The sequence below is a fragment of the Polypterus senegalus genome, chromosome 5 (genome assembly GCF_016835505.1).
Source record: "Polypterus senegalus isolate Bchr_013 chromosome 5, ASM1683550v1, whole genome shotgun sequence".
Classification (NCBI taxonomy): Eukaryota; Metazoa; Chordata; class Cladistia; order Polypteriformes; family Polypteridae; genus Polypterus; species Polypterus senegalus.
This window is the reverse complement of record NC_053158.1, coordinates 146,893,524-146,919,598: the sequence shown is the minus strand read 5'-3', so window position 1 is coordinate 146,919,598 and position 26,075 is coordinate 146,893,524. Positions and strand designations below refer to the sequence as shown.

Here is a 26,075-nt window from a genome sequence, read left to right as displayed (position 1 = left end):
TAATAATGTTGATATTGTCAATCCAGAAAGACATTTGATCAAATGTTGTTTCTCATTCATTTTTAATTCTTTGTTTTATTATTTTATTGCTTCTTTGCAAATGGATTTCCAGAGTCTCTTATTTATCTTTCAAAAATAAAATGATTACAACTGCACAAAAGGCTTGTTTTATTTTTTAATATAATCTACATCACTGTGCAAAACGTTTTCTTAAGGCCAGTCCTTTTTGCAACTTTTTTTTCACTATGCAAGACTACTACAGTTTTAAACACAATTTTTCATATTCCTGTTATCAATTTTAAATTCTGTCTTGCATTCATGTTTTTGCTTTCAGAGACTCTATTAATAAAGCAGTATATTTGAAATTCAGTTAGTCAATTTGTAGTGGAGATTGTTGATATATGGTGATTTGTATTGATTTTAATAGTTACTAGTCCTAAAAAATAAATTTAACTTATGTTTAAAACACCTGGGGCCTCATGTATAAACGGTGCGTACGCACAGAAATGTTGTGAAAGAACTTTTCCACATTCAAATCGCGATGTGTAAAGCCACGCACTTTTCCACGGTACCTCATACCTTGTCGTACGCAAGTTCTCCGCTCGGTTTTGCAGACTGGCGGCACCCAGCGTCAAAGCAGTGCTACTGTTCCTGTGTGGTTACTCCTTATTTTCCTGATGCGGCTTTTATAAATACACTGAAACTAACCGCATATTGTTTATTAGTGTAATGCATCTGATTGTAATTAACTTGTAACAATATAATGGTCCAGGGAATAGCCATAGTATTCCAAATACCATAACTGCTTTAGCGTTGTTACTTTCACTGCACCTTCTTCTTCTTTCAGCTGCTCCCGTTAGGAGTTGCCACAGCGGATCATCTTTTTCCATATTACTCTCACTGCACCACTCGGAGTATTTATATAACTGTATCTGAGTGTGAATCACAGCAGCAGCTGATCGGAAAGAGAATTATCGGTATACAGCATCAGGCACACGCTACCTCAGCCACGGCAAAACGTTTCAAAGCCTTTCCTGTATGGACCTCGTGGTTCAGGAACAGTTTCATCCCAAGAACTATAAACGCACTCAATAATTGCTCCTTGTAGAACTGTCTGTACTTATAAGTACAATTACCTCACTGTAAACTTGCACTGCAGTTATAATATTGCACAACCTGAACCACTTTATAAAGCGCGTATTTACATATGATGACGATATCATTTTTAAGATGAAATGCAGCAAAATATGTTTATTATATTATACAGGTAAAACTTTAACTTCATTTAAATATATATATATATTCTTCACTGGGACTGGCGTGAAGGATGGAATAATTAAACATGTACTACGAAGATATTTCAATGTCCCTTAAGCTTAGAACACCGATTCTTCAAAAAGTTTACAGATGGCTTAACATCTGTTACAGAGCTGATTGTGTGGCAATCGGTTACTTGGAGAAAGAAAAGCAAGAACTGCAGGGGCGGCCATGGCAATATATATTGAATATAAAACAGAAAGAGAAAATAACGACACAGCTAAAACGCAGCGATAAATTTCGGCAAAAGTTAAATGCTTGTGTCATGAGCACGAGGCGGCTATGCAGTGTCTGCAACGGACGTGGCCATCCACTGTGTATAAGCTTCCTTATTGACGTTGGCGGGCGAAGGAGCCACTGATTCTTCCTCTGCCCAGGGCCACCACAAGCCTAGAGCCGCCCCTGAGTACTGCTGCAATGAATTATTAAATCGAACGTCGCACACAATCACTGCGCCGTGAAACCCATGTTTAATAACGTGCTTTAACTCGTATCATCATAAAAATGATATCACTTATACATCTCAGTATTTTAGTTATTCAGAGAGCTGTAATTTCATGAATGTAATGGATTCTGTGTCCAGTTGGAGAAAGAGAGCCGGTTTAAGAAGCAAGTAGTGATTCACACACACAGAGCACATAGAAGATCATATACAAAACAAAGCATTTAACGTGCTACTTTAATTACGATGTGATTTGAGAAACTGGTTAATTAAACGATTTTAATAAAAGTTTATGATGTTCTACTTTAATGACAAAGTAAACTACATGATTAAAGTGGAAATTTCGAGATTGAAGTTGACATTTTGTGCTTTTTCCCCACTGTGTGCCTTTTTTTCTCTGTACCCTAATAAGCTTTCTTATGACACTCAGACAGTGGGCTACAACTGGCCTTTTCACGGCGACTTTGATATGTGACTTCTTTTTTATTTCCGGCACTGTGCGATTTTGTGAACGTGAGCTTTCAAGTTTCTCCAACACGCTATGTCACTCGATCAACTTCCTTTTGTTGATTATACCACGGTTTAACTAAACAAATAGTATGTTTTTCCTTTGCCTCCACTTGGTATTCGCTGAAATTCTTATATTTTTCCCCCATGCTTTTCCCATTGTCTTTTCACAGAAGGCTGCGCTTAAGGGTGATTTATATTGATTTGCATTTTCAAAGAGGCGTAATTCTGGGTGGAGTTGGGGCATTACATAAAGCGTGTGCACAAGTGTTACTTTTCACGCTGATCAGGATTTATGTAGCGGAAGAACGTGGAAGTTGGAGTACGCACAGATTCCTGCATCTGGATTTTCTGTGCATAAGCACATTTCGGCTTTTTTGCTTACGCCATGTTATAGTGCGAGTTCTACGCACGGCGTTATACATGAGGCCGCTGGAGCATACGAAAAGTGCTCAGTAAAATATTATGACTTAACCAAGATAACATAACAAGAATTCTCATACATGCTTAATTCAATTAAATTTCTTGGAGATTTTCAGCCTTGCTGTTTCTTATATGCTTAAATAATTTCCCTTAGCTGCTCAGTCAACCTGCCTTCGTATCAGTTGTTTCCTGTTTGATTTCTAAAAAAATACTTTGTATATAGTAGCTCTTCTATTAGACACCATTTAACTATCTGTGAAGTTATGAAGTAATTTGATACGAGCACATGCTTTAATCAAAAGGTTTTGGGATTGACTTCATAAGTTTTAAATGCAGCACTATAAAGAATTAAAAATTGGTGCTAGATGTTCAGTGACTAGAATCTGGACCTCTGTTTATATGCAGTTGATGTGAAATAGTGCTGCAGTAAACTGTGTTTAAAGAAAAAAAAGACATAACACTGTAAGAGACAGACTGAAAGCTTTATAAGAGGAGTGGTCCACAGTATGCTGATATTCCTATGACCTCATTACTAAAGTCAGTTGTTTGAAACCAGTATTTAATCAAGCTGGAGAGTTCTTAGACATGCTGTCCAAGATAAAACCAGATTTTAACTTTTTGTCCACCAGTACAAACAATACATTTGGAGAAAAAGGTAAATTGATCATGTACCCTGGTTAGCTTATTAGGAAAACAAAAATGTACTGTAAAATTTTAGTTTTGTGGCTGTTCTTTTTTCTGTTTATTACTTTTTTGCTGAGTAATGTGTATATATTTGTATTTTTCAGCTTATAATATACAACCTAGTGTGAGTATGAAGCCTAATAATGATCAATATTTTTGTATATGCAGCAGAAATGAACTCCTTAAACCCTTGTAATAGTAAAATGGTTTCACCAAGTTGTTGGATGGATTTAAATTTAAGGAAGGCAGTAAGACTACTCAAGGAGTTGCTGCCTAATTTTAATACTAAACTAATCCAGAACAAAACTGCCAAAAACAGTGATTATTAGTAATTTAGCTATGGAATAATGAAGGTATGCCATACTAAATCTGAATAACTACTGTATACTTTGTAGCTTTGTATCCATATATGGTGTGCCACTCCAAATTTGCCTTTGTATTTACATTGATTTAATTAGCATATCAACAGAGAATTATACCTTTCTGGAGGATATATAGGCTAAGAATACACATTTAGTAATGAGCATTATCATTATGACTAGTGTTGATCAGCAAATTTCAACAAAGCGCTATTCGCATCGAATTTGCTGTGTTCGCATTCACCCTTGTTTGTCAATTTATTTACTGATAATTTGGTTGGTCTTTTTTCGTCGTCCCAGAATGATTTGCTAAGCCAGCACACCATCCTCTGGAGCTGTAACAACCAACATTGGATGGCACGCCCCGATTACCCCAGGGCTATATAATGCTGATCATTACAGACTGTGTGGGACGTATTTAGTGGTAGAGTTCAGAGTGAGTGAGCGAGTGACAAATAAATAAATTAAAGGACTTATTGCTACTGGAATTTTGTTTTTCTTAGGTGTTCAGTGCTATTGTCTGAGTGTTAAAGGCGCTCGCACGTGTGTGTGGGGGTGGCTTTCTGTGCAGCACTGTTAAAAAAAACTATTCAATTACCATGAAAGCTGGAGGAAGGAGAGCTGGCTGTGGCTGTGGAGTTAATCGAGGCTGAGGTACCACCAACTCATCCACCTGTCAGTCTTGCAGAGATGGCCAGCACTAGCAAGCAGCTATGCAGCCAAAGCAATTCTGTACAGCCAACAACCTGTGGCCAGGGCTCCAGATCCTTTAAAGGTTCCCACACCTTTGGGGGTCTCTGAGAAGAAGTCAAAAACGAGGCACTAATATACCTGGAAAGTGATGGGCAGGAGCTTTTGGGGGAGGTGTTGGGTACATTTAGGAAGGATGACAGTGAGAACTTCCAGTGAGAACTGAGTGGGGCAGGGGCAGTGCATTACCTGCTGAGTAGCAGACCCCGGGCAGCAAGGGAGGAGCAGCTGCATGTTCCTCTTATAGCTGACTATGTTAAGCTGTGATCTGACTCAGTGGAAGAGGAGGAGGGTGAAATAGCAAACCATGGGTGCCACGTACCCAGTCGCAGAGAAGCAGCTCTGGTAGTGAGATGCAGAGGCAGTAGTGTCAGAGGCAACAAAGGGGCTGCAGGACTGACACAGGGCTCAGCGCTAGGCACTATCCTGTCTTGTTAGGCAGTGCCACTGGCAGGCAGTAGCCAGAAGCAGACACCCAGATCCATGATGAGCCGTGTGGTGCTGTGCACACTGCCCGTCTGGGCCTATTTTAGCATATTGACAGAGGATCTGGCCACTGTAGTCTGCAACTTCTGCCAGCAGAAGGTACACTGGGGGCAGCCTGGTTCCCATATGGGGACTACCACCACATCAACCATATGAAAAACCACCACAGGCTGCTATAGAATCAGTATCAGGGCAGCATAGGGCAGGCCTCCTCTGATTTATCTTTGGTATGTGTTGCCCGCTTGCACTCCCTGGCACCAGAGTCTGCCAGTGGAAGCCAGCCCTCGGCTGCAAAAGCCCACACTCAGAGGTAGCCAGTGTGCAGCACTTCCTCTTCCACGCCCTCCCCTATCCCTCTTGTTAGCGTACAGCAATTGTCCACCATCACCCAACTGCTGGTGCGTAATAGACTCCTCCCAAACTCCCAAATACAGCATCTAAATGAGCATCTTGTAAAACCATTAGTGCTGCAGCTCATGTCCTATCAGCTGGTATACACAGCCCACTTCTGTCAGCTGTTGAGTTGTGGCATCCCCACCTGGCAGATCCCCTGCCGCCATTATTTTGCCAGAAAGGCTGTCCCAGCACTCAGATCTGGTGTGTCTGGGTGAGTGGAGCCATATTTTGCCTGCAATCCTGGCTGCCTTCCAGGATCAAGTCCTGAGGTGGATGACACCCCCGAGCAGCTTGAGATGGGTAGTGTGGTGTCTGACAACGACATCAACCTCCTGTCCACCCTGCGACTCGTCAGATTGACCCACATGCCATGTTTTGCTAATGTGCTCATCCTCGTGGTGCAGAGGGTGAGCTTCTGAGCAAGGCATGGTGGTTCTGCTGCCATTTTCGCTTCTCCTGTACTGCCAGTGTGTTACTTGCAAAAATGCAGCACCAGCACCTGCCCCCCACAGATTGGTTTGTGATGCAGCAACACAGTGGAACTCCACCCTGTACATGGTGAAGCGGCTGTGGGAACAGTGCAGGGCAATTATCCACTGCCTGGTGGAGCAAGGTCCAAGAGTCAAGCACCACCACTGGGTTATTATACTAGGGATTAGTGGCAGCTCTGCAAGGTCCTGGCTCTTTTTGATTAGGCCACTAAATTTGTCATTCAGGAGAATCCTGGCTGGAATGATGTGCCATCACTGGTGTTCCTACTGGAAAGGACTCGAGGTGGGAGAAGGTGCCGAGGAAGAGGAGGACATGCCCAGTAGGCAGCCTGGCAGGGCATGGACACTCCAGGAGGAAGAGGAGGAGGAGTAGGAGGCGGCATGGGGCTCACAGCAGGAATATGAGCAGGTGCAGAGAGCAGTGCCTATTGTCAGGGGGTGGGTGTCATTGAGCATCAACAGCAGGAGGAGGAGGAGAAGATAGTCAGGAAGTGGTGGGCAGGGGGACACCTTTACAACATGGCTGCATATATCCTACAATGCCTTAGGAGGGACCCCCAGATTGAAGCTATAAAATAGAGGGAAGATTACTGGGTGGCCACCCTACTTGAACCCCCAATACAAAGAAGATGGGGGAGTTAATGGAGCAAACAGGAACGAAGAATGTGTCACCTCCATTCTGTCCTTACCAGCAATTTGCTTGAGGCCTACTCCCACCCTTGTCTCCCCGCTGCCTCTCCACATGTCCATCAGAGCAACAGCAGTAGCAACCATAGTGGTGGCGGCAATCTGATGGATGTGTGGAGTTTTTCCAGCGTCAACGAACCAGTTTGATACAGGGTGACAGTAGCAGCAGTCATTGTCTGCAGCTGGACCACATAGTGATTGACTGCCTGGGCGCATCAGTGTAAATGATTCTAAGTACACCAATGACCCCAAGGAGTTCTGGGTGATAAGGCCGGATTAAAGCCAGGAGCTTGGTCAGTATGCACTGGAAGTGCTGTGTTGCATTGTTTGAGTGGGCTTTCAGTGTTGCAGTGAGGGTGGTCACAGTCAAGAGGACCCAGTTTTCCACAGATTTTGTAGCACCTTAGTATTCTTAGTATCACAAGTCTACTGACTGAGACACTGCATATTTGAACACTGGGAGAAACTTGGGGTTAGCAAAGAAAACTCATGTAGATATACACCGAACATGCAGATTTCATGGAAATCAAAAGTTCTAAGGCAGTTGTTGAGCTGCTATAGCATCATCATTCATACCAGTTTTTAAAATTTTTCATAAAAACAAATGCTATAAAATGTAAAGCCATAAAGGCATATTAATACTGTGTATAGTAGGTGTACTCAATTTAAGGATTTTAACAGATAAGTAAATAATTGAGGTTCTCAATTTTTATTTTTATTTAACATGTACAGCATAATTAACAGGTTATCTCTGCTTGTTGCACTTGCCAAATGTTCAGGTCGATCTTGGAGTTCCACATCAATATAAGAGAAGGAGGCGTATGCCTTATGCATACATAATTATCCATGTGCAGGATGAAAACAAACCTTGAAGGAGCCTGACAAAAACACAGGAGACTCTATGAATTAATAATAAAAAAAAAGATGTATTAATATTTACAAGACATTTTTATCTTTTTGATAGAAGAAAAAGTGCAAAACATTAGCACAGAGAGTTTGGAGAGCCTTCAGCACAATGAGTCAGTGGTTTCCATCATGCACCACGTTTTCTGCCTTAAACTTTTTGAGGGCTGATTTTTTTTTTTTTCCTTTTCTCCCACGGTTGAATATTTTTCTGATAAACTCAGTTTTCTGAAAACCATACAGAGCAGTAGTTTATCTTCTTATTGTTGTGTGCCCTTTTGCAGCATTGTTAGCAGTCTATGGTTGCGTACTGACACTGTGTGGGGACAGGTCAGCGAGCAGCTGCCAGGTTGTTTTTCTGAAAAGCACACATCCATCCATTCATTTTCCAACCCGCTGAATCCGAACACAGGGTCACGGGGGTCTGATCGAGCCAATCCCAGCCAACACAGGGCACAAGGCAGGAACCAATCCCGGGCAGGGTGCCAACCTACCGCAGGACGAAAAGCACACAATGTAATAGTTTCTCAAATAAATCTACATAAAATGACATACATATTTTTTTTTTTTTTTTTACTTTTGACAGATTTCTGCTTTGTTTTGACTAAACATGATTGTGAGTCTCTGACTATGTTCTTTCTTCTTTGATCTCAGGGAGGCACGATGGTGCAGGGGTTGGCAGTGCTGCAGCACAGCTCGGGTCACCTCTTTGGCCACAATAATCAGTTCAGTATAGTTTGCATTTGTTTCCCTTGCCCTCAGGGATACTTTAAAGACGATTGCACCATTATAATCTAGTTAAATCTAATTCAGTTAGTCCTTCCCCATTGACTGTAATGCATTTTGCCAAGATCTGCGAATATCGTGAACATTTCCATGATTTCAGGGAACTCGTAGCGAAGCGAACTCGGCAATGTTCTCTCTTCACTAATTATGACTTACATGGTGTGCTCGAGTTAAGTAATGTGTGAGTTGCAGACACCATGCAAACTGTTTGAGTAAGCCTTTGTGTATTATTTCATCCTTTAGCTTGAAAGTTTTATTTGTTGTTATTGTTTTTGTTTCTATGAATTACAGCTTTTACTTTTGCAGACTTCATCTGTTCCTTCTCATGATAAGATTTGACTTGTCACCGATACTGTAAGGGGTCATAGCCAGTAATCTTTAAATTGTTCTGTTTTCTTTACAAAATGGTTAATCGTAAAATTCTAGTTCTCTATTTTAAATTTTTCTTTTTTAGCTATGGTTGTCCTTTGACTAGCTTAAATTAAAACAATGTGAGCATCTTCATAAAGAAATCACAGATTAAGATTTGTCTTCATAGAGAGAGAATTTTATAGTATTCATGGTATTCATTCTTTGTCTGCATATTTGCTACTTTAACTGAGAAAGCCGTAAAATAGTTTGTTTTTATGTAGTTTTATGACCATTTAAGCATAACTAACTAATAACACCATCACTAATTAAGTACTTGAATTTGGTAAGAGAGTGGTAAAAATGCATTTACTACATCAAATTCCACCCTATAGTGCAAAGATATGTTGAGTCAGTTGGTGTCTCTAGTCTGCCTCTGTGAAGATTTATATGGCAGTGGTTTGTGTGTTTCCTGTGACAGTTAACATTCCATGTCAAGAAGGTCTGTTTTGTGCCCTAAAGCTTGCAACTTTCATATGAAGTACAGTACATGAGAATATTGGTGAATAGATGAAATTTCTGTTTTTACTTTTTTTTTTTTTTTTTTAATTGTTTTTCTGGTTTGACAAAACCAAACCTGTGGGTGAGGTTGAGAGTGCTTTAAAATATTTACAACAATCACATTTTTTCTAGGCTTTGTATAACATTTTTGTAGCAGCTTTTCATTTTGTTCAGAGATTCAACTAATCTTCAGAATATTAAACAAACTTGTTATCTTTATTACTACAAATTATTGTCAAAATTGGAGATGTGATACATTCAGCTTTCTGATTAATTCAGGCGGTTAATATTTATATACTTTACCCCTATTTTTATACATTTTAAGTGGTTGTGAATTACAATAAGATATCTTCTACTGAGGTGAATGTAATCAATTTCAATTTAAAATTCATTTTATTTTTTCTTTAATTTGTACTTTTTATTGTAATATGATTTAACATTTTGGAAAAGGAATTTACTCCCTTAAATTTTACAGGATCGAGTGTGCAATAGTGTCATCTGTGTGCTGTTACCTTAACATTTGACAATTTTTGTAGTTAATACCAAATTTTACACATTTTTTGCTTTTGACAAATAGTCAGTGTGTACAATAGAACCCATACAAATTTTGTGTTTTTATAGTATTTTAATTACTCCTGGACACTAGTTGGGTTTTTTAGTACTGTATGTTGATTATGTTACAAATATACAGTAGATTCAGAAAGTATTCAGACCCCTTCACATCCTGTACACTTTATTGTGTTTAGATTTAATTTCAAATAGATAAATTTGACACTTTTGCAAATTGTACACTTAATATCCTATAATGACAAAGTGAAAACATATATATGCCTGTGGTATAATTGATTTGCTTGGACATCATTTAGAAAGAAACACGCGTGTATGTAAAGTCTCACTATTTACACTGCATGTCGGGACAAAAAACAAGCCATGACGTTCAACAAACTGTCTGCAAACTTCAATAAAATTATGATGCGGTTTAAATCAGGGTAAGGGTATAAAACAATTTTTAAAGCTTTAAGTGTTCTCAGGAGCATGATGGCCTCAATAATTGCAAAATGGAAGAAGTTTGGAACCAAGGGAAGTCTTCTTAGAGATAGCTATGTGGCCAAACTGAGAAACTTGGCAAGAATGGCCATGGGCAGGGAGTCGCCAAAGAGCTCAATGTTCACTCTAAAAGAACTTCAGAAGTCCTCTGCTGAGACAGGAGAACCTTTTGGAAGGACGACCATCTCAGCAGGATTCCAGAGTGCATGCCTCCTCAGAGTGGGGCAATGATTCACCTTTCAGCGTGAAAATGACCCGAATCATACAGCCAAGACAATACCTGGAGTAGGTTCAGGACAATTTTGTTACTGCGACCCAGCCAAAGCCCATATTTAAACCCCATAGAACATGTGTGGAGTGACCTGAAGTTTGTAGTTTACAGACAATTCCATCAAGTCTAATGGAGCTTGAGAGGACCTTCCAGGAAGAATGGAATAAACTTCGCACATCCTGGTGTGTAAAGTTTGTAGAGACTTACTAAGAAGTCTCAGTGCTGTAATTGCTGCTAGAGGGCCTTCGACAAGTATTAACCTTAAGGGTAAATACTTTTTTTATAATAATAATACATTTTATTTATATAGTGCCTTTCCCATGCTCAAGGCGCTTCACAGCGTCTTAGGAATAAAATAGCAGGGTATATGTAACATTGGATACAAATGTTTTCCTGAATAGAACAGTGAAACAGATAACAAAGCATTAAATAGAATAAAGGACAATAAACCAGAGTAAAATACTAAATTCAATACTAAAAGAAAAACTTAACAAATAACCTAATTTGTGATATAACAGACACACAAATTATCCTGAGCACCTGGACAGAGAGGTAAACTGAAAGAAAGGGCAGGATGTTACATTAAGTTAAAAGCCTTCCTAAATAGATGAGTTTTAAGTTGTTTTTTAAAAAAATAAATGGAGTCAGCTGATCTAATTAATTTCGGGATGTCATTCCTAAGTCTGGGTGCTATGGAGCTGAAGGCCCTGTCACCCATAGAGTGCTGGTTAGTGTGTGGCACAATGAGATTACCAGAATCAGAGGACCTTAGTAGGCGAACAGGAGCATAGTGATTTAGAAGGTCACTGATATAGTCTGGTGCAAGGCCATTTAAAGCTTTGTAGCTTATTAATATAATTTTATATTCAATCCTGTAACACATAGTAATGAAATGAGCTTACTGTCTTCTAAATAGAGTGTAGTTTGTATTACTCTTATTGCATGGTACCTCACCAAAATAAACCTGAAGTGTGTTTTTAGTGAATCCTTCTATACAGAGTTAGTTCAACATATGAGTAAATTGGCCCATTGTGCTATTGTGAACTTGCTTTCCGATCTGATCTTGTGCTTGCCTTATGCTAACTGCTGATTGGACTGGATTTGCCTCTCTTCTCTGTGAATCCCTGTAATGCTGGAGGGACACACATCATCCAGGTATTTGCCTTTTTAATTTGCTACAATTTAAAAGCAGCTGTTGGATTTGGCACATTTCCCGTTAATCAGTTTTTAGTCACTGTCCGCTAGTAGGTGTATTCTTTTAAACACAACAAAGCTGAATTTCCTTAAATACACCGCATTTTCAAATGTAATGTCCAGGTTCTGTCTTCTCACAAACAGTATGCTGTCTTATCACAAATAGTTCAATTTATGATTCAACTGTTCAAGTTAGTTGATTTTTATAGATGTCTAACTAAGAAGTGAGTATTTAATTGTTAATTTTATTTTTCTGAAATTCTAAAAAAAAATTAGTCCTGTTTCTGCAGCGATTAACATTTACAGTATAGATTCTTTCTCTGGTGAGGCACTGAACTTCACCACCCTTTGTAATGATCTCCTGCCTCACCAGACTATGATCCCTTTTGTTAGTACACAATCTTAGTGCTGATGGAGAAGTTCACCATTGTATGTTTCTGTATATGCAGCAGGTTGTGAAATTTGAAATTGCTCCCTCACTCCACCACTGCTCCTTCAGTGCAGACTGGTGAGTGGTCATCCCTTTCCTCCTGAAGTCCAGAATCATTTCTTCGGCTTTGTTTATGTGCAATATTAGGTTGTTGATGTGACACAAGTTTGCCATTTTGTTTATCTCCTGATAGTACCCAGTCTCGTCATTGTTCCTAATGAGACAAGGCTGCAACTAATTATTATTTTGGTAGTTGACTAATCGTTCAATTTTTTTCCGATTAGTCACAATTATTTCATGCCTGACTATTTTGATGCCTGCGACCTGTGGTTGCACATCCTGTTCTGTGCTCCAGTGCATGTCTTACCTCATATGCTCACGTCTGTCCACCTGTGAATGTCACCCTGATGTCTCTGCATTAACACAATTAAAATTAATAATAATCAAATTAAAAAAACAACAAGTGAAACATATGAATTTGAAAATAATAATAATAAAAAAAATTGAATGTTGTATATTAGGGTGCCCATCACAATAAAAAAGAAATACATTAAACAATACAAACTAAAGTGCACATAGTCTTTAACAAAAAAAGTGCATTTAACTTAACCAAAAATGGCCACTGGTGTGTCTTAAAGTCCAAAAGTTTAAATAAAGCTTCAATACAAATAAAATAAAACAATAATGTACGGTTTATAAAAGTTTCAGTTCATATATTCCTGATTGCAGTGCAGGTACATGAGCATTTCAACATGCTGTGGTGTGAGGTTGGCTCTCTTCTTTGAGACAATGTTCCCAGCTGCTGAGAATAGATGCTCAGAGGGAGTAGAGGTAGCAGGAATACACAAGAATGATTTTGCAGACAGAAAAAAAATGTTTTAATCATCAAACTCTGAAGGAAAAGTGTTGTAGTTTGTCACATCATATACTATATTATGCCAAAATAAAAAAAGGACTAAAATATGTAACAAGCTAATCTATATCTATACTAATAAAAGGCAAAGCACTCACTCACTCACTCACTCAGCACTAATTCTCCAACTTCCCGTGTAGGTAGAAGGCTGAAATTTGGCAGGCTCATTCCTTACAGCTTACTTACAAAAGTTGGGCAGGTTTCATTTCGAAATTCTACGCCTAATGGTCATAACTGGAAGGTATTTTCTCCATTAACTGTAATGGAGTTGAGCTGGAATGGCGTGGGGGAGTTTTGTGTGACATCATCACGCTTCCCACGTAATCACGTGAACTGACTGTCAACGCAGTGCGTAGAAAACCAGAAAGACCTCCAAAAAGCTCTTAAGAAAACATGCATTTTATAATTGAGAAGGCAGCGAAACAATAAGAAGTGAGCGAGTGACATATACTACCATATTCATGAGTGTTGCCAGCTCGGAAAGAAAGCAAGGTGTAAACCTAAACTTTAAATTAAGTTCATAGACAGGCTACCGCTGGCGTTTCACATGCCCACAGGTAATGCGGGATACAAGTTTAATGAGAGGGCGGGATATAAGCGAGAGTTTTGATCACTTTGTAACTAAGTTAAAATTGTAGGTGAAGGGTGTGCTTATGCAAATTCCGAGACTGTGTTTGTGGGGGATTGACAGTTAAGGCAGGTGGGGGAGTCACGTCATCATCTCCCCTCCCACCTCATTTTGCTCTGAGCTGAGCTCCGCGGCTAACGCTGTCTTCCGAAGCAACTTCGTCAGACTGCCACCAAATACTCACAGAAAAATCCACAAGTTAATACACACGCTGTCTCTAGAGTTTCTACACACTGAATCCTCCAGGCACTACTTACAAAAGGTCACATTGACAATCGTGTTACGTTATTTTTAAAATCTTTCCTTTTCTTAGCACAAGCACAGCTGAGAAGCTTGATGCATGTGCTCCATAGCGTTAAAAATAATGCATTTAATCACACTTTGCATTACAAGCAAAGGGAGCTTTTGTCAATGCATGATTTCCTGGTACACGATTACATTGATCAGTGCATCCCGATTCATTTTACCCTCGCACCACCTTAGTTTGAGAAGAAGTATGAAAAAATATGAGGTTAACACAGAAAAACAGATCACCAATTCAAGCTTTATGAATAATCGATTAAGCCATCAATAATTGTTTTGGTAAAGCCATCCTCCTTCCATTTTATAATTTTTCCGCCACTAGCCATGATTAAATGAGCGGTAAAAAGTAAGAGCAAAGCGAGGGTGACTTATTTAGGCAGGCATATATATGACAGCAACACTCATGACAATGTCAATCATGTTACGTTATTATTAAAATGTTTCCTTTTCTTTTCATTACTTCTTTAACACACTACTTCTCGCTCTGGTAGCGGGTATTTTGCTATATATATATATGAATGACCTCCAAAAGGCTGAGACTTTTGATATCATGAGCGTGTCTGCAAAACTGGGGTCTCCTGCCCAGCAAAAGTCGAGCAGCCAGCGTGCATAGCTGTGCCGGCCTTTGAGGCGCTGACTGCGCTTCTGCCTTAAGTCAAAGTGAGCACTTTTAATTTTTCATCCTCCCCTGCGCTATAGCCCAGACAAGTGCAAACACGGGACCCCTTTTCTACACCACGGCAAAATAATATTAAGGCATTCACACTTTCTTTTGCACGTATCACGATTATCAGGTCCTCACCTCGAATTATGAAGACACGCACGAGTGGAGGACTGACAGTGCCATCACAGCCGATTAATGGCGGGGCGTCTCACCAGTCTACACAAGACCCACGCGACTGTCCCCAAAAGGCGATCATAGCGTCAGCGAACACATCTCTCTATACTATATAAAAGAAAAAGGCAACTTTCCTTTCTTTACACCTTTTTCCTTTTATCCCAAACCAAAGCCTTTCTCTCTTAACACTGCAGAGGACACAAAACTAATTTTCTTTAAATGCGGTAAGGCACATTACCAGAGGCACAAATTTGAGCGTTCACATAGAAAATGTAATTTCAATGTACCTGTACTTCTTAAAAGCGTTAATGTTTTACTGTTTAATAACTTATAGACTATAATTTATTATTTTTCCCTTGCACTCAGTGACCAAACCTATACACACACATATAGACACATACAAACATACACACAAGTATATGTATGTGTATATATATATATATATATATATATATATATATATATATATATATACATACACACATACACACACACACACACACATACATACATACATACATACATACATACACACATATATATAATTTGTGTGTGTATGTATGTATGTATGTATGTGTATATATGATGTAGATAGGTATGTATGTATATATATATATGTGTATATGTAGATATGTAGATATGAAGATATGTATATGTATATATGTATGTGTGTGTGTGTGTGTGTGTGTGTATGTATATATGACAGCAGCAATCCAAGCTGTGAGAAAACAGTAAAAAGGAGGCGTGTCAGACGTGTGGTACATTTTCTGATGCAGCTGCGAAAACAACTTCCTGGCGCTGCCAAATACACAAAACAATTACTTTGACAATCATGTTACATTATTTTTAAAATGTTTCCTTTTCTTTTTCATAACTTCTTTAACACATGACATCGCTGTGAAGCGTGGGTATTTTGCTATATATATATATCACAGCGACACTCATAACAGTGACAAAACAATTACATTGACAATCATGTTACGTTATTTTCAAAATGTTTCCTTTTCTTTCTCTTTCCTTCTTTAACACACTACTTCTCCGCTGCCAAGCGCGGTATATATATATATATATATAGATAGAGATATATATATATAGATAGATATGAGAACAACACTCATATCAATGACAAAACAATTACATTAACAACCATGTTACATTATTTTAAAAATTTTTCCTTTTCTTTTTCGTACCTTCTTTAACACACTACTTCTCCTTTCTGGCCTTGGTATTCTACTAGTCTATACTAATAAAGGCAAAGCCCTCACTGACTGACTGACTCACTGACTCATCACTAATTCTCCAATTTCCCGTGTAGGTGGAAGGCTGAAATTTGGCAGGCTCATTCCTTTCAGCGTACTTACAAAAGTTAGGCAGGTTTCATTTCGAAATTCTACGCATAACGGTCATAAGTGGAACCTACTTTCGACCATATATACGGCCATAGCCTGCAGCTCGGTCGCCATGTGAAGCGGAGTTAGCGTCCGCATCATCACGCCTCCCACGTAATTGAGTGCCTGCCCATATAAGGTAAATATTCGTGGGTGAAGGACTGCGCTTATGCAAACAAAGAGAGAAACTTTTAAGTGCCGGGTCTTAGCTAACATTAAATAAGCCGTGTACATCACAAGATCACACAAGTGAGCGTCTCACTTGAACTGACTGCGAATGCAGTACGTAGAGAACAAGGAAGAGCTCCAAAGAGCGCTGAACAAAAAACGCATTACGCAATTGAGAATGCAGCAAAAGAATATGAAAAGAGTGACGCATACAAGCATATTCATAAGTGCAGCTACTGCAGAAACAAAGCGCGGTGTAAATTGTAAGTTTAAATTAAGTTTATAATCACGCTGCTGCTGGCGTTTGTCATTCCTATGATGAATACGATATTCGTGAGATACAAGTTTAATGAGAAGACACGAGGTATAAACGAGATTTTGGATCACTTTGTAACGGAGTTAAAGTTGCTGTAATGGAGTTAAACTTGCGAGTGAAGGACTGTGCTTATGCAAATGAATAGGAAAGCAAGGTGTAGAGCTTAACTTTAAATTAAGTTCATAGACACGCTGCCGCTTACGTTTGTCATGCCTAAGACGAATACGATATTTGCAAGATACAAGTTTACTGAGAGGACCCAGGGTTTAAATGAGACTTTTGATCACTTTGTAACTGAGTTAAAATTGGTGGTGAAGGACTGTGCTTATGCAAACAAAGATTAGATGGTCAGGAATAGAATAGTGTTTAGCACAAGCTCAGCAAAATTGCGAGAGAAAACTTTTAAATGCCTGGTCTGAGCTAACATTAAATAATTGCTCGTGAAGGACTGTGCTTATGCAAACGAATAGGAAAGTAAGGTGTAAAACTTAACTTTAAATTAAGTTCATAGATACGCTGCCACTGGCGTTTGTCATGCCTAAGACGAATTCGATATTCGCAAGATACAAATTCACTGAGGACGACGCAGGGTATAAACAAGACTTTTGATCACTTTGTAACTGAGTTAAAATTGCTGGTGAAGGACTGTGCTTATGCAAATGAAGATGAGATGGTCACAGATAGAATAGTGTTTGGCACAAACACAGCAAAAGTGTGTGTTTGTGTGCAGCCAGTTCAAGCGCAGTTGGCTCGGTGATTTAATGAATTTCATCAATGGCTTCAGTTGCCCCTTGAACATATAATAACAGATTATTGCAATAGTTTTTTTTAATATATTTTTTACAGTTCATTTGCAGTGTTTAAAATGCTCAGTGTTGCAGTAATTGTGATGCTCTTTTCATGAAAAAAAATGTGTTCCATTACAATTTCACATTTTCTTTGTGAATTAAGACATTTAAAAAGTATTTGGCGTCCAGGGGTGCATTAACTCCCAAGTATGTGTCGGTTTAAGGGTTAACTATCATTGTCGAAACCTTGATATACACATTATAGTATAAACATCAGTGTTAACATGTGACACTAACTTTACTCGTTAAAACTTGCCTCTCAAGAGACGGCGGCATCACAGCTCCAGGATGCTTGCATTTCAGATGCTTATGCATTGCAATGGTGCTGCTGTGAAAAGAAAGCTCCACTTTGCATAATCTGCATTCAACTTTTTTTTCTTTTTCAGTGAAGTGCTCCCACACTTAAGAAAGTTTCTGTCTGAAATTTTTTTGCATCTCCTTCCCCCTCCTCTATCTGACTCGCCATTGCAACCACGTTTATTTTTCTCTACATTCTTCTTCTCCTCAGACGTTCTTCTTTGTTGGTAGGATTGTGTGCAGTCTTGACAAACAATAACAAATGATACTGCCCCCAGACGTTCATGTAGTGCATTGCAGTTACAAAAACCAATGTGGCTCTTTGTGACTGGAGCCTCTATTGAAGGTTCTGTTTATGACACGTCGGCAATAAAAAATCCGCGTAGACGATTTTTTGTAGTCGACGTCGTCGATTACATCGACTAATTGTTGCAGCCCTAATGAGACTAATGACTATGGTATCGTCCACATATTTAATTATATGATTAGTGTCTTCTCTGGTTGTACAATCATAAATAAAAGTGAGTGCAGCTTTGGGCAAAAACAGCAGCCTTGAAGAGGTGCAGTATTCAGCAACAATGGTGATGTTTTTTTTGCCTATCCTAACTGTGTGAGTTCTAGCTGTTAAAAAGCTCACTATCCAGTTATAGAGGGAGTTTCTTAAATAAATAACATCTGAACATACATGTTCTGTCCATATAAGTGATGAAGAGGTTTAGTGGGTCTGTGATATAGAATAATTCACAGATCTGTTTATCCAATAAGCAAATTGCAGAAGGTTCAGAGAGACACAATGATGTTGATATATTATAGCACAAGATTTTCTGAACATTTCATATCCACTGAATTGAGGGAAACTGGGTTGTAGTCATTCAGGCAGTTACCCAGGCTTTTTGGGTGCGGTACAAAGGTGGTCTTTATGTAAACCTGTAGGATGGTTGCATGTTTCAGGGATGAGTTGAAGATTTTAGTGAAAACTCCAGACAACTCTCAGGCACAGATATACAGCACCTGAGGTTATAATCCATCTGGTCCAGCAGCTTTGCAATATTTAATAAAATCCTAAATTTTATACTGTTTTCCATGTGCTTCCTCTCACATGGAGCTCATTGACCTTTGCTTGAGAATTTGTATACTGGCCTTTACTTGTTTTATACACTCATGTAGTTGGGTTAAAATCATAAGAAAATTTAAAGAGACCAGTGTAGTCCTAGTATAGGGTAATTTCATAGTGAAGTTAGATACTTTGTTTTAGATAGCAGTAGGAAAGTAGACAATAATTTAAATTTAATCAAGACATTTCAGTTTATTATTTTAAAATTATTTATAAAGGGAGCATTTAAGTTTTTATTCCATGGGTTTGTTTTAGAATAATATGTGCAGATAAAGGACAAAACTTTGAACGATTTTCGAAGAGAGAGAAATACATTTTTAAGGGTCAAGGCTGTAATTTAGGGCTGTCTCCTGGAAGGATCCTTGGACATAGAATCTTTTGTATTAAATATTAACCATAAATGAAGTTTAATTTAGTTTAATTTTCATCAGTTGAATAGCCATATATAACCAACACATGCACTTAAGTTGATAAATATATTGTGATATAATACAAGCAAGGAAGAGTGATTTGTGCTTTAAGTTGAAGCAGGGATAAATTTAATTTACAACTTTTTTCAAATTCAGAGATGCCATGTACACATTTAAAATTGTTTTGAATGTTCTTGTTTAAAGTATAAATTAAGTGTCCTATATGTTTGGAAATGAACAGACGTCTTTTGTGTTATTTTCCAGTTGTATAGCACACTAATAAGTTAAACTGGAAAGGCAGCTCATGCAGTTTGCTTGCTGCTTCAGTGATGATTTCTAATTCTGTTTTTGTTGCAGCTCAAACCTTTTTTGTTCTTTTAATAAGTGTTTTCCGTTGGAAGGAAGAAAGACAAGTTCAACAATAGTGAAGCTTTTTTTTTGTGTGTGGAGTTTGTGAACCAGAAGAAAATAACGCAATAATAACAATCATTCATCTTAAAATGTGCTGAATATGTTTAGAAATTATGTTGGGATCTGTGGTTTCACAGTACTTAAAGTAACAGAAATATTGGAAGTGCCTTAAACTGATTTTTTGTCACTGAATGTCTCATTTTTAAAGTTATCTTGCTTTGATTTCCATCATTCTCCTCTGATAATCATAAGAGTTGTTACTAAAGAATTACTATGGAACACCAGTTCAAAATTCCAGTACATGTTTATGAACAAGCTTCTTGGATAGTTTACCTTTTACAATTGTGATATTTGTTGGTATGAGTTTACTGTGCATTATATGCTGCTTTAAGCTCTAATTTGTAGAATAATGCAAATTGCTTTGTAAAATGTCTGTGAAATATGGTATCTATACTAATAAAAGGCAAAGCCCTCATTCACTCACTCACTCACTGACTCATCACTAATTCTCCAACTTCCCGTGTGGGTGGAAGGCTGAAATTTGGCAGGTTCATTCCTTACAGCTTCCTTACAAAAGTTGGGCAGGTTTCATTTCGAAATTCTACGCGTAATGGTCATAACTGGAAGCTGTTTTCTCCATTTACTGTAATGGAGATGAGCTTGAAACCGTGGGGCGGAGTTTAGTGTGACATCATCACGCCTCCCGTAATCACGCAGTACATAGAAAACCAGGAAGACCTCAAAAGCGCTGAAGAAAACATGCATTATATAATTGAGAAGGCAGCGAAACAATAAGAAGCGAGCGAGTGACATATACAACCATATTCATGAGTTCTGCTACTTCGGAACCAAAGCACGATGTAAACCTACACTTTAAATTAAGTTCATAGACAGGCTGCCACTGGCGTTTGTAATTTAGTGCCTGCCCATATAAGGCCGTCCGTCAGCGGCAATCAATAGCAAACTCCACTAAATATTCACGGGTGAAGGACTGTGCTTATGCAGAGGAAGATGAGATGGTCAGGGTGGTGTTTGGCACAAACTCAGCGAAACTGCGAGAGAAAGTTTTAAGTGCCAGGACTAAGGTAACATTAAATACAGCCATGGACATAGCGAGATGGCACCAGCACAGCTGGGAACCTTCGATGCATGTACACGAGCGGCTCCGTGAACTGGCGCAGTGCACAGATAAAAGCAACAGTTCCAAAGAGTGCTGAACAAAACGAATTACACAATTGAAAAGGCAGCAAAAAAATATGAAGCGTCTGATACATACAAGCATATTCATAAATCCAGCTACTGCGGAAACAAAGCACACGTGGAAAAAGTCAATGTCCCCTAAAGGAAGACAGTGTAAAAAACCCGTGCATGCAGTGTGTCAGGTCTCAGATAAAGAAGAAGGCGAGCTGTTTATTGATGCAGTAAGAAAGAATCGATGAATGAAACCTGTCATCTTTACAGCGATTGACAAACACGGAATGTAACTTGAACACAACACATCCTACAAATACAACCTGATTGAAAGAAATAATGATAATCAAATCCTTGATGACAGCAACACTCAGTAACACTCACAAAACAAATACTGTATATTGACAGTCATGTTACGTTATTTTTAAAATGTTCCCTTTTCTTTTCTAGCTTTTTAACACACTACTTCTCGCTGCGATCGCGGGTATATATATATGTATATATATATATCCCGATCTACATACTCGAATAATGGATACTTTATTAGCCATCAATGATTGTTTTGGTAAAGCCATACTCAGTGTATTCATTAGATGAGCGGTAAAAAGTAAGAGCGAGGGAGGATGACTTATTGAGGCATGCAGGCTGTAGTGCTTGCGTCAACTCTATCTGAATTGCGATCACATTTGAAAAAATATATCTTTTCAAGTTCTATTTAGTCCATATGTGTCAAACTCAAGGGCGGGCCACATCCGGCCCGGCGTGTAATTATATCCGGCCTGCGAGATCATTTTATATACTGTATTATTGTTATTAATGGCCCGGGTATATGAAGCGCTGGTAACACAATAAACTACAGATCCCATAATGCAGCGCTTCAGCTGCCTTGCGAACACTTACGCGTTAATCAAGTCTAGCTTATGATGCTGCAAGTTATTGCGAAGCTAGCTCACACGATGCTGAAGAGAAAAGTTGATTCTGAAAATAGAGCCTTTAAAACCGATGGGAGGCTGAGTATATGTTTACTGAACCCGTGTGTCTCATTTGTGGAGCTAATGTGGCTGTAATTACAGAATTTAATCTAAGACGGCACTATGAGACAAAACATCAGGGTAACCTGAATGCAATGCAGAAGATACAGAAAGCAGAAGAATTAAATAAGAATCTGACACTTCAGCGGACGTTTTACCCGTGCACAATCACAAAGTGATTTCAAGTGAAGCTGCTTTTATGGGAGACACAAATGCACCAGTGCAACTTGCCCCACTTTCCCTGTTGCCAAGTAATGTTAAACCAAGTCGTCACTACGGTGTTCCCAAATCGCACTTTGCTGATAAACTGAGCGCACTGAGTTTGCACGGCGCTTTGGTGACTTTGAAGAACAAAAAGTCCGTCTACATGCGGCTCGAACCTTGTGCATGTTTGGTAGCACATATCTGTGTGAGAAGCTCTTCTCAGTGATAAAGACTAACAAAACAGCACACAGGAGTCGCCTCACTGATGAGCACCTGCAATCCATCCTGAGAATCTCCACAACACAGAACCTCACACCAAACATAAACGAACTTGTTGCCAAAAAAGATGCCAGGCGTCCAGCTCTAAAATGACATATGAGCAAAGACAACTGAATGATTTGATTTGTTATTGCTGAAAGGAACACATTTTATTTATATTTCCAGGTTTTGTTATGCAGCATGTTCATATTTGAATTTGTATAATTTTGACAGGATATATTTTTATGGAGAGCAAAATCTTTTGGGATATTTAAAATCTAAGTTTATTTTTATATAAAATTACATAAGAGTAAAGAAATTTGAATGTTTGTTCTTTTAACGTTTACTTTATTTCTAACTTGTATAATTTAGACAGGATATATTTTTATGGAGAGCAAAATATTATAAGTTGTTTAAGGTTTGAGTTGATTTATTCACAAATAATATTCCTGTCTGTTTTTACCATTCCTACCAAAGATATTTCTGTCGACTAAATAAAAATTCCTTCTATTTAAAATTTAAATAGAACTTGAACAAATCGATAGTTCATAATATCCACGCAGACTTGCACGTAAGAGCGGGAGTTATCCGTTTTAACAAGCAGCGTATTGCACTGATACGAAATAGCTGTGTGTGTATATATGTAGATATGTATGTATATGTATGTGTATATATGTAGATATATATGTATGTATATATGTGTGTGTGTATATATATGTGTATATGTATAGATACGTATATATATACGTTTATGTGTGTGTGTAAATATATATATATATTTATATATACATATTTATATATATATATATATATATATATACTGTATATATATGACAGCAACACTCATCACTCACAACAGTGACAAAACAATTACATTGACAATCATGTTACGTTATTTTCAAAATGTTTCCTTTTCTTTTTCATTGCTTCTTTAACACACTACTTATCCGCTGCGAAGCGCGGGTATTTTGCTAGTATAAAATATTTAATATTTTTCTACCTTAAAAATATATCTTCAAGGTATTAGATTTGAGAGATTTAGGTTAATCTTATATTTCTTTCTGAATGGAAAAAAAAAAGAGTAGAATTGCTGGTTCAAATGCTGTTACTGCCAGATAGGATTCTACTCCATTTGGCCCTTCCACAAGGCCCTTAATCTGAAAGTTGCTCCAGGAGCACTGTACAATGGCTGACTGTGCACTCTGACCTCCAAAGGTCATGCGAAAAGACAATTTCCCCTTGAGGATTAATACAATGTACCAAAAAAATTAAACTAATCAAAGAGTAAGTTCTTCATTGCATAATTAACATATTTGTAATTTTAAATACAATACAAAGTACACCTGTTTTACGAAGATGTATAAGGAATGTGTACTTAAAGAGATTTACCCCTTTAAGGAAGGAAAAGTTTTTAAGTCTGGAGTTGTGAGCTTTTATACTTTACTGGTTGACAGATGGCAAGAAAGCAAAAATGTGGTTCTGAAGTGATTGAAGTACTTAATACAGTTGCTTGCCCTTGCAGTAGATTTTTGTTTTGCTCTGTTCTAATAATTACATTGCCTGTCTTTACTACACTGTTTATGAGCAGACTATTAATTCTAGTAAGTAAATCTTATGTTGTAATCGGGAATATTTTCCTGGAATGGACAGTGATCAAAGATGCAATGTGCCAGACTGACTAAAACAGGCAGAGCTATCTTTTCAATCTAGTTTACAATACAGTAATCCCTCCTCGATCGTGGGGGTTGCGTTCCAGAACCCCCCGCGAGAGATGAAAATCTGCGAAGTAGAAGCCATATGTTTGTATGGTTATTTTTATATATTTTAAGCCCTTATAAACTCTCCCACACTGTTAACATTATTAGAGCCCTCTAGACATGAAATAACACCCTTTAGTCCAAAGTTCAAACTGTGGTCCATGACAAGACAGAGATGACAGTTCTTTCTCAAAATTAAAAGAATGCAAATATATCTTCTCTTGAAAGGAGTGCGCGCGTCAGGAGCAGAGAATTATAGAGAGAGAGAGAGAAAAGCAAACAATCAAAAAATCAATACGTGCTTTTGTGCTTTTAAGTATGCCGAAGCACCGCGATAAAGCGCCATTTTTTAGAGGAGCGTCCGTGTCCTGTAGGCAAACAGCCTCTGTGCAAACAGCCCCTCTGCTCACACCCCCTCCGTCAGGCAGAGAGAGTGAGAGAGACATAGAAAAGCAAACAATCAAGCACCGCGCGAGAAGCACATCGTATATCATTGTGGAGTTTTAGTTAATACGTAATACATGCTCCGATTGGGTAGCTTCTAAGCCATCCGCCAGTAGCGTCCCTTGTATGAAAACAACTGGGAAAACAAACTGAGGAAGCATGTACCATAAATTAAAAAACCCATTGTCCGCAGAAATCCGCGAACCAGCGAAAAATCTGTGATATATATTTAATTATGCTTACATTTAAAATCCGCGATGGAGTGAAGCCGCGAAAGTCGAAGCGCAATATAGAGAGGGATCACTGTATATCCACATTCAGTTGTGTGAGTACTTTATAAACAATCATGGATTATTTAAGTTACCCATATACCTTCTCAATTTCACAGTTACTATTATAATTTAATAAGGAGTTTCTTCTAGTACATATTATACAGGCACATTGGATACATTCAGAAGATACTTCTTAACACCTGCAGAAAAAACAATTGATGTCTGCCGGTCAGAATATCAGTTGAAAATCACTTCTAAATCTCTAGGTCTGTACCAAGTCACAATCCCAGGCAGACTTGAAATTTACTATAAACTAGTGAATTGCTAAGTTTAATGCTGTTCTTTTTAGCACTAAATCATCTAAGTGCAGAAAATAATATCCAAGTTTATGGAGGTCTTTTCTTATATAAAAGAACTGTGCAAAATTACATGAACGGTAAAATTTTTTTGGCAGTTTAGTGGACTGGTGTTTCCTGGCTGGCATCAAATTCATATTATAATCTGGCTCCCAACAACTCTAAATTGGATTTGGCAGGTTGAGATTGTTATAAGTAACTTTGTGTAACATCCAAAACAATAATACAGTTCTGTGCTTCTGTGCCCATAGTTGTTGGGTTTTATTTATATAGTCATTTTCGCCACGAGCAGTGTTTGTATCTTGTACTTATAAATTTGTTCCACGAATCTCCATTTTAATAACCTGTCCAGAATAATATCATTATAAAGAAAACTATTCATGTGAAGTTATGCTGAATAATGTACATTATTTTACATTTCAGTAGTGTTTGCTTGCATGTTTGAAAGCTGTTCTTTCCCTTCTTCAAACAAAACAAGCTGTATTGAGTAAAACCCATAATGGTAGCACACATATGGACTTTTTTTTTTATAATTTTAAGTCTTTTATTGTGACTAATATATTTTACATTTTTTAGATTTGTTAGTACATTATATACATTTAAATAAAAAAATATACTCAACACTCAGTTAACTGCAATTATTAGGAAGGATGCTATGTATAATCCAAAGCAATTCTGAAAAATGCATTCTCATTTTACCTTTTGTAGACAGCTGTCATTACTTTAGTCGGCAGATTAGTCAAGTTCTGCAAAAATTATCCATCAATGTTTCTTTAACAAGACCAGGTTAAAATTCAGACCAGACAATTTATGTGCCTGTTTTAGGGACAGAATGTCAAAAGTGGG

At 38.1% G+C, this 26,075-nt stretch overlaps 1 protein-coding gene across 3 annotated transcripts in view; it reads left to right on the top strand.

The window, feature by feature from the left end:
• Positions 1–26,075, top strand: part of LOC120529567 (dnaJ homolog subfamily C member 13) — a 301,442-nt gene that overhangs the window by 49,624 nt on the left and 225,743 nt on the right. The gene's annotated exons all lie outside the window — the stretch shown is intronic.